The 12156-nt window shown below is 38.7% G+C and overlaps 1 protein-coding gene across 1 annotated transcript in view; it reads left to right on the top strand.

The window, feature by feature from the left end:
* Nucleotides 1-267: 267 nt before the first annotated feature.
* Nucleotides 268-12156, top strand: part of sntg1 (syntrophin, gamma 1) — an 82896-nt gene continuing 71007 nt past the window's right edge. Inside the window, exons 1-2 of the mRNA XM_056249315.1 lie at nucleotides 268-595; nucleotides 5016-5133. The gene's annotated coding sequence lies outside the window, so the exon portion shown is untranslated. The remainder of the gene's footprint in view (nucleotides 596-5015; nucleotides 5134-12156) is intronic.

Below are 12156 nucleotides of genomic sequence, written 5' to 3'. Positions count from 1 at the left end.
TCAATTCAGTCAATTCCTCTTCCTATCATTCCAATTCAACTTCCTTTGGGGCCAATTCAATTCAATCTCACACTCGAGACAATTCTTTCATTCTGAATTTTGCCCATCATACCATGGGATACAACAAAACACTACAAATAAAATCCTAATATGTCTACACATACTTATATTCTGAAGAAAAGAGGGTTAATATTGAAGGTAAGTGTTTGTTCAAATTTGAACTCTTAAGTAATATGAATAATGATGATTGCCCATATAGCGTCACTAAGCACTTGCTAAGCTGATCTTCTGTCCATCCATGCCTGTTTTCTTTTTTCTTTGCACACATTCCTAGGGTTCGGTCAGGATTATCAGAGGTCTGGATTCCAGCCGTGGTCAGACATAATAAAAGAGGTTGAAGAGCATCAGTGTGAGAGATTAAGAGAAAGACTCAGAGGTCCCGTTATCAGACGAGAGCATCACAGGTCCACGGCACGGGTCTTTGATGTTCAGCGTCCTCGTAAGACATCGTAACTCTCCCGTCCTTCTGCTCTGATGTGCTACAGCCCCGCTGAGGTTTCATGATGCTCAGATGACCTGCACAATGTTCTAAGCAGTAAGAATTTGGGGTTTTATTGCATTTGGCTCAGGAGCCAAAACAAGCTAATTTATCTTTTCATTGATGTCTCGATGTACGTCATCTGGCTGCCGTAGATACCTCTAACAAACCCCTCCTTAGATCGGGATGTGATGGAGATAAGACAATTATTTATGTGTTAGGATATACTTATACACAATGTGATCTGCTTCCACACCATAGGGAAGAAAAATCACAACTGAGTTAATTATTCTCCTAGACACCAAAGGGATTAAATCGAGACTTTCGCCGAATTCTTCGTTTCAGATGTTTCTTTCGGGTGTAATCTGACATTTGTCTCCTCTAGTATCAGAAAAAATCCCAACAATGTCTCAAACTCTGCTCAGATTTGCCAAAATACCAGAGTCTGCAATCAAACGTCAGAGATCTCAATATGATGTTTTCAATGTCAAGTCAAGTCACCTTTATTTATATATAGCGCATTATACAATAGACATTGTTTCAAAGCAGCTTTACAGTGATAACAGGAAAATGACTCAATGATGCAAACAGTTCATTTTTCAGTTCAGCTCTTAAAAGAAAACAGTGTCATTGTTCAGTTCAGTGTTGATTCAGTGTTGAGGGGTTGCTGGGGGTTCAGTTCTCCTACGGAACTGGTAAATAGTGAAGCGAGGATTCATGTGCAGGAAACTTAGGATCTTTATTAAACAAAACAAAACTACAAACCAAAACTCCCCGTGGGTGGAAAACAAGACAGGCATATGGCATCAAACAAGAAACACAAGGGAAAATAGACACAACGAACCAGCACAGGACTGCAAACACAGGGAGACTATTATGCCCCGGCCACACTACTGCGTTTTCGTTTAAAAACGGAGACCTTTTGCTACGTTTGCACCTCCCGTCCACACTAAAACGGAAAAAACGGAGAAGTTTAGAAACGCTGCCGATCCGTTTTTCGTTTTGAATCTCCGGAGGGCGTTTTAGTGTAGACGGGACAAAACGGAGGACTTTAGAAACGATGACGTAGTAGAGGCTCACGCTCAGCTCTATGATTGGGTGTCATCAGTCATGGCGTATATCTTTGCTAGCAGCTGTTGTACAAGTCAATTCTGCATTTTACAACGCTATCATTTTATCAATGAAGTTGTGTTTACACCGGCACGCGCATCCCCAGTGTTGGTGAATGGTCACGTGATCCGCGTTTTCAGTCATTTTAATGTGGACGGAGATCAATTCTAATACGCAGCTAAAACGCTGGTGTGGACGGAGATCATATTCGTTTTAATTATCCGTTTCTAAACTAAAAAGCACGTAGTGTGGATGGGGCCTAAATAGGAAGCAAACAAAAGAAGGTAATGAACAAGGCAGGTGGGGCAAATTAATCAGGCCAGACAATTGACAAGAGAGCACATGGCACAAGGAATACAAGACAATGTGCTCACAATTAAATGTGCTCACAATTACATGTGCTCCCAGACTAAACACAAACACATGACTAACCGGGAATGTCAGAGCTCTGTCACCAAACCAGATATAAACCAAACAGAGGTGATGAACCCTGACACCAACGAAACGAATTAACGTTTTTATTAATTATGAATTATATAATTATGAATTATTAATTAATTATGATTCAGACTGCATCACAAGTCAAAAATCAAATTGTGGATCAGTAGCACCTGGCCATGTCTAGGCGCAGGTTCACCATCTGATCCGGATACGGACCGGATACGTCTATACGGTAGTCTCGGGATAAACAGAGACTAATATTAGCGTAAGCCATTCCTCTTACGATGTAACTTCGGGTGTTATGGGAATGGATCCATGGTTCCGGTTGACCTAATTTATGCTGCCTAACAACCCAGACAGCAGCATAGTGTCGGCCCAGGTCCGGCCCACATCGGGCCGTGTGGAATCGTGTACCAGATGTGGGCCGACAATATGTTGCTGTCTGGAAATCCTAAACTGATGTGAATTATAGAAATGTGATCATGTGTTATATGCCAGGTTAAAGAGATGAACTGACAGAGTGTGTCTGCTTCCTGAACTTTTGTTTTTGTTGTTTTTGTTATGAAGTTTTTGTCAACTTTTGTTTACTGTTGTCATGTTGTTGTTGCTAGGGTGTTCTAGGTGGGTTCTATTGTTTTGAGTGGTTGCTAGGTTGTTTCTGGTGTGTAATATCACTCTGAAGTGTTCGCTGTGGTCTCTCTGTAGTTTTGGCAGTGAGTCTGTGATCTGCACTAAACCTCTGCAGTTCACCAGACCTCAGGATACTGATCCAGAGCAGATATCTCACCCGTATATCAGCTGCAAGCACAGACTAGTGGAGTGGAGATTGACGTTATCTCAATGCGAGTGTGCTAAACAGCCGAGATCTTGCATCCCAGAGATGCTTTCAGGCAACAAATTTAATAATTTACAGGTCAGACGCCCACCGCCAAATACAGAAATGTAATCGCACATGAAAAACCCTTTTGATTTCACAGTTTAGTTGATTTAAAATCGAACTAATTGCGCAAGGATCTAGTACGAGTAAATCAGGTGTTGTGCAAAGAGTTTTCCCATATTAAGGAAAGATCATCCAAAGCGGATGCTTGCCAAGTGATGCGAGATCAGAAATGACCCCTGCAGGCATGAAGAGAGGGAGAGACGCAGGAAAAGAGTGACTCAAATGGGAAAAACAGAGCAGAAGAAGAATGAAATGCTTGGCTCATTCATTCTGAATGTTCAAAAGTCCCCGAAGTGCACTATAATGTTACTATTATCATCACCTTCCACCAGAATATCATTCCTTTCTCGGGGCTGTTGAAACATTCCCAAAACTTGTGCAATGACTCACAATGCAATTTTCATTTTACACACGACGGCGCCTCAACGCTGATGAGCAACACTTGCACAGATGGAAAAAGTGTGCACTTATTTTTGCTTGTAAACTTTAAATGTAGAAGTAAGATTTATTTTTTTGTCTTTTTTTGCTGAAAGAAAAGGGAAAGTAAGACACTGTGATATTGAGGAATTGTTGAATTTGATGAATGTTAATCTTTTTGCATGCATGTGAAAAACCAGTCTTTATATTATATAATTATATGATCATCTTTTATAAAATATAGTTATATATTTATTTATTTATAAATTTATAAATAACATAAAATGTTTGCAATTATAAAAATGTTAAATAATTGAAATTAGTTTTAATATGTTTATTAATTATTAATTATTCTAAAAATATTGAAAAACAACAATTGAAAAAGTATTGAAATTAAAGTTATAAACAATTAATATTATTATTAATAATTCTTAATTAATAAAGTTTAAAAATGTGTACTTTTATTTAAATAATTCTTAATTATTATTAACAATTGTTAAATGAATTGCTGTAGACTGTATGGCAGTTATACACCTCTGGTGTGCATTATTTTCTAATAATTTAATGGACCAGTGTCAATTATTCCGCTTATACTATGGTGCACACCTCAAGACATTTTTTCAGATGATATATTTCAAGACATTTGTCAGGTTTTTGTCCTTAAAATGCTCTAGTGTGTGGGACTAATTTCTTACGCATCTCATCCAACGCCTCCCTTGCTAACTCCAAAATGTCATTTAACCGAGGCTTGAGCCAGTGATGGCAAACTAATGCAGTTATTAGAGAGAGCGAGAGAAAGAGATAAAGAGAGAGAGACAATGAGAGATTAAGCATTTGTAAATTACCTGAGTCTGTGTGTCTCAACAATGTTTCGGCAGCAGTGTTTCTACTAATACCGAAACTGTCAGTTTATCTGCTTCAAGAACAGCGGCGTTATTACCTCGTGAGAAATGTCATGTAGCTTTTAAGTTGCTAAACTATTTTACTGATAAAATCGGTAGCGCTGACAACATGTTTCTCTGTGAGTGTGTGTCTGTATTGTATGTGTGTGTGCGCGTTTGAGTGGGAGAGAGGAAAAAAGAGACTACAGTATGTGCTTTCCATACATAATAAAATGTAATTTTGTAGCAAAAAACAGAAATAATTTGTCGCTTTTATCCTATTGTTTACTATATGTCTTTGCTTGGTCAGTGTCATTGTGGGTTTTGGTTATTTGCTGTTGTAGGCAGTAAGGACCTTTGAAATAACTGAAATCATTTGGCGAAGTGATATGAAACTGTAATGCGGTCAAGACCTGCCTGAAACTACTTTCCTGAGAACACACCTTATAACGTTCGTAAACCAATTAGATTCAATCATTCAACAGCCCCGTAGTATAAGATTAATTAATCAGCATGTAATGTAATTAATACCAATCTTTAATCAGTTGGCAGTCCTAAAAAACGTCTTTGTAGGAATCTTGTCGGAGGTGTTCCCTAGAGAGACCAATAAATCCCAAGCCAAAGATGAACTCTCCAGGCTTTTCCATTTTGATTGTTGACTTAGACAATGCTCTGTTGTTTCCCGAAGGCACGCTTTCACAAGTTCTGTGAGGGAGCGGGGGAGCAGAACGTCTACCCCACATCCTCCTGAGTCAGAGATCCTACAGCTGGACCTGACAGGCCTCTGTTACTCAGCAGACACAACGGTACAAACACACAACACCAGCAAACATTACGTCACTGCATGTGTGGAGCACTTCTGAAGCGGGTATTTTTAGGTTTACCAGCCACTAGAATGACTGTGGGCACAATTCTTGATTCAGTCAGCAATATCAGTCATGGTTTACTCAGATGGATTCCACACGGCCCGGATCTGGGCCGACACTATGTTGCTGTCTGGGAATCCACCATTAAGTGAACATTAGAGTTTATTAGCATGAATTAGTAGGTTTGGAATTCTAGAATGCATTGCAACAATTTAGAGAAATGGTGATTAAAATTTAAGTATACTTTGTTCTGGACAAATTATCAATAGAAACTTTAAAATGGATCACTGCAGAGCATTAAATTTGAGATGCTACAGTATGTGTTTATTATCTATTGTTTCTATTTTTTTGTCTTATTATTATTTATTATTATTATTAGCCTTTTACTAGAAGTTTACTAGGATATTGATTCAAACAACAAAAATCAAGTATTACTTGTTCAAATGTTTGGGGTCAGCAATATAAAAAATAAATAAATACAAACTTTTATTTAGCAAAGATGTATTAAATTGATCAAAAGTTACAGTAAATCCCGGTTTCCACAAAAATATGAAGCAGCATAACTGTTTTCCACATTGATAATAAATGTTTCTTGATCAACAAATCAGCATATTAGAATGATTTCTGAAGGATCATGTGACACTGAAGACTGAAGAGTAATGATGCTGAAAATTCAGATTTGCATCACTGGAATAAATTACATTTTAAATATATACAAATAGAAAACAGTTATTTTAAATTGTAATAATATTTCAAAATATTACTGTTTTTACAGTATTTCTAATCAAATAAATGCAGCCTTGGTAAGCATAACAGACTTCTTTTTTTTAATTAGGAAAATTCGTAATTTTCCTAATTAAGTAGAAAAATTCTAGCGAAATATGTTGTGCAATGCAACACACTCACTGACATTCAGAACATTTTTGATGTTTATTTACCTTTATGTGGATTTTAGATGAATGTGATTTCACTTTGAAAGAAGCACCAAAACATCCCTTTGGTTGATGCTAGTTACAGTTACAGAGAGAGACCATTTTGTATGGAAAAGATAGCGTTATTGCTTGTCACATTGAGTCTGGTTATGACATGGTGTAAGATCATAAAAACAATGCACTCTAAAAAAAAAAAGAAGAGCTTGAGATGTGACCTTCTGACCCTCGGTATATATTGCGGCACATCAGATCTACTGCACTGATTCAGAGCGACATTCACTTGTGAAAGTAAAATGACAAAAGCCGACATTGACCTGGTCAAGCAATCACCGTGGCAGGTTCATATTTTATCTCTCACTGAGCTTCAGTTGACAGGTCCATATGTGAAATTTACATTTACCGGCTCCTCCAGCATCGCGTTGGAAGTCAGAACGCATGAATGCTTTTTGAAGAGCTTATATAAATGGTCCTCGGAAAGGGCACATCTGATATCCAGCCATGTTTATTTGAGAGTTTGTGCTGGTGCGTTGGTGCTGTTCGGGCATGTTTTTCGACTACAATACCATCATGCGGTGGATATTTTCTAAGGCTTGTTTGTTCCAGATTCTTTTGTCTCCATGGATAATGCCTGTGCAGCTAAATGCAGGTACTGGCTTGATTGTGAAATGTAAATCGATCACTTCCCATTTCTCTTTTGTTTTGGAATAGGCCTTGATATTGGGATAGATTTGGCAACGCACACAATTCATCCTGAAGGGGATTTTAGGCATTACTTGAGCCTATTTGACCTGCAGGGGACGGGTTAGGTGTGGTTGACGGTTTTTGCATCAAAACTCTTCATAATGAGTCCTGCATTACAATTTTGTCCTTTTTAGAAAAGCATTTGAACTAACATTCGATCCTAACAAAAAATCAAGTCAAGTCACATTTATTTGTACAATCCACATTGTCTTTCCGAGACACTTTACAGAAAATCATGATTTTAATGTTTATAATATCTTCATATCTTAGTCTCATGGCAGATTAGAGCTGGGCGATAATCCAATTTACATTTTGTGATGATACAAGCAATCTAGCAGAGTTGGGCGATAATATAGATACATTTTGCAACAAAAAAAAAAATCAGGCAGTTGAGATCTGCTATATAGCAATATCACTTTACGTGAGTATATACTGTATGTTTGCAGATAAAGTTGGATAAAATATATATCCAACTTTATATAAAGAGCTGGGCGATAATGCAGTTTACGGTTTAAGACAACGAAAACAATCACGCAGCCAATATTTGCTATATAGTATACACTCACCGGCCACTTTATTAGGTACACCTGTCCAACTGCTCGTTAACACTTAATTTCTAAGCAGCCAATCACATGGCGGCAACTCAGTGCATTTAGGCATGTAGACATGGTCAAGACAATCTCCTGCAGTTCAAACCGAGCATCAGTATGGGGAAGAAAGTTGATTTGAGTGACTTTGAACGTGGCATGATTGTTGGTGCCAGAAGGGCTGGTCTGAGTATTTCAGAAACTAGTATTTTCACGCACAACCATCTCTAGGGTTTACAGAGAATGGTCCGAAAAAGAAAAAACATCCAGTGAGCGGCAGTTCTGTGGGCGGAAATGCCTTGTTGATGCCAGAGGTCAGAGGAGAATGGCCAGACTGGTTCGAGCTGATAGAAGGGCAACAGTGACTGAAATAACCACTCGTTACAACCGAGGTATGCAGCAAAGCATTTGTGAAGCCACAACACGCACAACCTTGAGGCGGATGGGCTACAACAGCAGAAGACTCCACCTGGTACCACTCATCTCCACTACAAATAGGAAAAAGAGGCTACAATTTGCAAGAGCTCATCAAAATTGAACAGTTGAAGACTGGAAAAATGTTGCCTGGTCTGATGAGTCTCGATTTCTGTTGAGACATTCAGATGTTAGAGTCAGAATTTGGCGTAAACAGAATGAGCACATGGAACCATCATGCCTTGTTACCACTGTGCAGGCTGGTGGTGGTGGTGTAATGGTGTGGGGGATGTTTTCCTGGCACACTTTAGGCCCCTTAGTGCCAATTGGGCATCGTTTAAATGCCACGGCCTACCTGAGCATTGTTTCTGACCATGTCCATCCCTTTATGGCCACCATGTACCCATCCTCTGATGGCTACTTCCACCATGTCACAAAGCTCTAATCATTTCAAATTGGTTTCTTGAACATGACAATGAGTTCACTGTACTAAAATGGCCTCCACAGTCACCAGATCTCAACCCAATAGAGCATCTTTGGGATGTGGTGGAAAGGGAGATTCGCATCATGGATGTGCAGCCGACAAATCTGCGGCAACTGTGTGATGCCATCATGTCAATATGGACCAAACTCCCTGAGGAATGCTTCCAGCACCTTGTTGAATCTATGCCACGAAGAATTGAGGCAGTTCTGAAGGCAAAAGGGGGTCCAACCCGTTACTAGCATGGGGTACCTAATAAAGTGGCCGTGAGTGTATACTGTTTCACGTATGCATACTGTATGTATGCATGTAAATTAAAATACTATATAGACAACTTTTATTCAGTCTTAACTTTTATTTCTAGACCATAATATTATTTACATTTTGCGACGATGAGATGCTATATATAGGCCTAGTCCTACACAAGTATAATGTATCCAACTTTATATGAACTATGCATTAATACAGTTTATGTTTCGCAACAATATATAAACAATCATAAAAATCAACTGAGATTTGCCATATAGTTTATAATGCTTTTTCATGTGAGTGCACTTGTATTACATTATAACAGTCATAAACTTGCCAGAAGGTGGGAAATTAAAGCAAGTCATCCTGGAGGACTTCATTAGTAGGCTAAATATAAATCTCTGTCCCTAGATTGTGTTTCATTAGACTTCATCATAACAACAAAGAGGAGGGAACTAATCAGCACTTGCTTAGTGTAAGAAAATCAATCATTGCCTAGCAAATTGATTATATCTTCAATTGTGTATTGAAGATGGTAGTGTATAAGGCGTTAATGTTTGCTCAGTTTAAAATGAAATCTCTTAATATGATAGACAGGGAAATAAACATCAGCATATCCTAGTTGAATATAACAGTTGGTGCTTTTAAATCTAGGATTAGTGTATTGATCTATAAATCATGTTAAACGAAGTAATACCTGTTGCTTCTCTACAACTCAAACATAATTGAAACATAATTCCTATAAAGATTTGTACTTTGCCGGCATTTCCTGCATGGAGATATGAAACCAAATGGTGTCAACAGAGAGAAATAATCAGGAGTTGGCATATGATTGTGTTGATATCGATTGTAATTGATTTAGAGGCATGAGGGCACCCTGTTCCCATCACATGATCTTAGGTTAGCAGAAGATTGTAATGATATTTGCGTGAGAAGCAAGCGCAAACATGTCTGTTCAGATTCTTTCCTTCCCCTTTTTCCTGATGTGCAAATGTATGATTTGACACAAGTATTGTTTTTGGCTAATGTGGCACATACGGAAAGCTAATCAGGTTTAGTCAGCTATTGGCATTAGGATAACTGTAAGCCCAATTACTCTATTTTATTTATTTATTTTTTGACCGATTTCTGTTCTTATATGGATTCGTTCGCATTCATCTCTGTGATATGCAGATTTAGCATGCATGTTGATATAAATAACTAAGGAATACAATTGGTAAAGCAGCTGTTTTTGGTACATAGTTCAAGCTGGTTATGTTCTAAAAACCTGGTGAATTTCAAATGTGACTCTCTTTTGGCTTAGGAGCTATTTTTCAGTGAGTAATGAATTAAATGGACCCATTATGTGAATGTGATTTCACCAAGCTCACCGTGTTCCTGGATCACCATCTTTGTTCACCATCGATCAACCAATAAGATTTGAGGGACATGTTTACAGTTTTAGTGTATAGGCTTACAGTCAGGGTTAGGTGTGAAGGGTCTTTAAAGGGTTAGTTCACCCAAAAATGAAAATTCTGTCAGTAATTACTCACCCTCATGTTGTTCCAACCCCGTAAGACTTTCGTTCATCTTCGGAACACAAATTAAGATATTTTTGATCAAATCTGTGAGCCTTGAGATTTCACGTATACTGCGCAACGGTTCTGTGTTGTAGTCACACGCAGGCTCACTATTGGCCGATGCTGGTCATGTGTGTGATGCGTGTGATGCACAACCTAGAAGCTTTGCGCAGTTCCACAACGTGAAATCTCAAGGCCAACAGAGAAGGAAATGAATAGTTGAATAAAGTCGTTATTTTTGTTTGTTTTTTTTGCGCACAAAAATTATTCTCGTCGCTTGATAAACTTAAGATTGAGCCACAGTAGTCACTCGGACTATTTTAAAGATGTCTTTAACAACTTTTCTGGGCCGGCCAGTTTCAATACCTTAGAAGCCAGGAGTGAGACAGCTCTCAGATTTAATCAAAAATATCTTAATTTGTGTTCCGAAGATGAACGAAAGTCTTACGTGGTTGGAACAACATGAGGGTGAGTAAGGGTACGCCTACATATCGCGTCTTTTGCGCGCTCAAGTTCGTTATTTCAAATGGAGGCGGCGGTATGCGCGCTCATAATGGAAGGGACGCGGGTGCGACGCGCTCGTTTTTTCCATGCGCGTCCGCGCCGCATCTAGATAAAAACATCTCAACTTTTCAGAATGCAGCAAGCGCACAGTAGGTCACGTGACAAGAACCAACAAGCTTTATGGACTACTTTTGCATCCTTTTGGAACCTTGTAAGGCTCAGTCCCCATTCATTGCCCTTTCAGACAAAGTAAGAGAAGAATATTTCTGTCTTTTTCTTCAGGTCAGGCTCCTTCTATCACACACTAATCAGAACAAACAGGCCTTCGACCAGCTTTCTAATTTAATCTGTTCCGTTCACAGGAGCTGCTGCATTAGTGTGAAGTCAGCAGGTTGCAGAGAGAGAGAGAGAGAGAGAGAGAGAGAGAGAGAGAGAGAGAGAGGGAGACTAACAAAGAAATGTACTTCCTTTGTAACCTTGTCGGATCTGTCCTCGAGCCATGGTGATGGTAGTCTTGTGAGGGAAAGGCCTGACATGACGTGGGGCATCAAAAGTTCAAGGAGCATGTGACAAAAGAGCAGAAAGATAAGAATTTTTGAAAAATGAAAAACATTTTTCTTTCAAATTGCATTAGAAGGTTCTGTCACATGTTTTCCTGACGACTGAAAGAAACCGGTCAAGAACGGTTTACTAATGACCTCAACCCTGATAACCAAAAGCCACATATCTTATTTCATATTTGCTACATATGTTTTGTGATAATAATCGGCAGTTATTATGAACAAAGAGTCATAATATTTATCTGAACTTCCAGAAAACCACAAGATATGTGAACACCTGTACGGCATCATAGGGGGTCCTGAGGGCCAAAGCTGTCCGATTGTGAGGTGTGTCACGGTGAACACCTGGAATAGTGCAGTCATGATCAGATCATGGAAAGATAAACCACAGAGCATGGAAAAGTCAAGTGTTTTCCCAAAACCTTTCTACAGAGCAAGTGTTCACACCTGGCCTCTACTTGTACTCAGTCATTTTGTTACATTACATTACATTAACGCATATGCACAAGAAATGTTTGTGTATATATATACTACTGTATATACATACATACATTTACATGATATATCTTAGGAATCCCAGGAAAAATATTGTGGACTTGATCGAGAGTAAAAAAAAAAAAAATGTTTACCTTTGGAATAATGGTTATCATTCACTATAAGACCAGGAATGTCTGTTAGAAAGGAAATAAGGCCAGATTTGATTTTATGTGTATTTTTGCTATGCTGTTAGAAGCTGCTTATTTCCAATGGTCAGTTCAGATTTAGATTCAGTTAGATGAATGTTTGAAAACGCGACTGGTTTGCGCTGGTCCTGTGAGTTCCCACTGTGTACTGTGAGGTTGCTGAGTAATAATCCAGTAAAGGACTTTCACATGTGTAAGAGCCAGTCTGGCTTTGCTATAGTGGACCCTTCAGAGACCCAGAGTCTTCAAAGAA

Source organism: Rhinichthys klamathensis, unplaced genomic scaffold, assembly GCF_029890125.1.
Source record: "Rhinichthys klamathensis goyatoka isolate OS25496 unplaced genomic scaffold, OSU_Roscu_1.1 h1tg000059l_1, whole genome shotgun sequence".
Classification (NCBI taxonomy): Eukaryota; Metazoa; Chordata; class Actinopteri; order Cypriniformes; family Leuciscidae; genus Rhinichthys; species Rhinichthys klamathensis.
The sequence above is the reverse complement of the archived record's forward strand: the minus strand, read 5'-3'. Positions and strand labels throughout refer to the sequence as shown.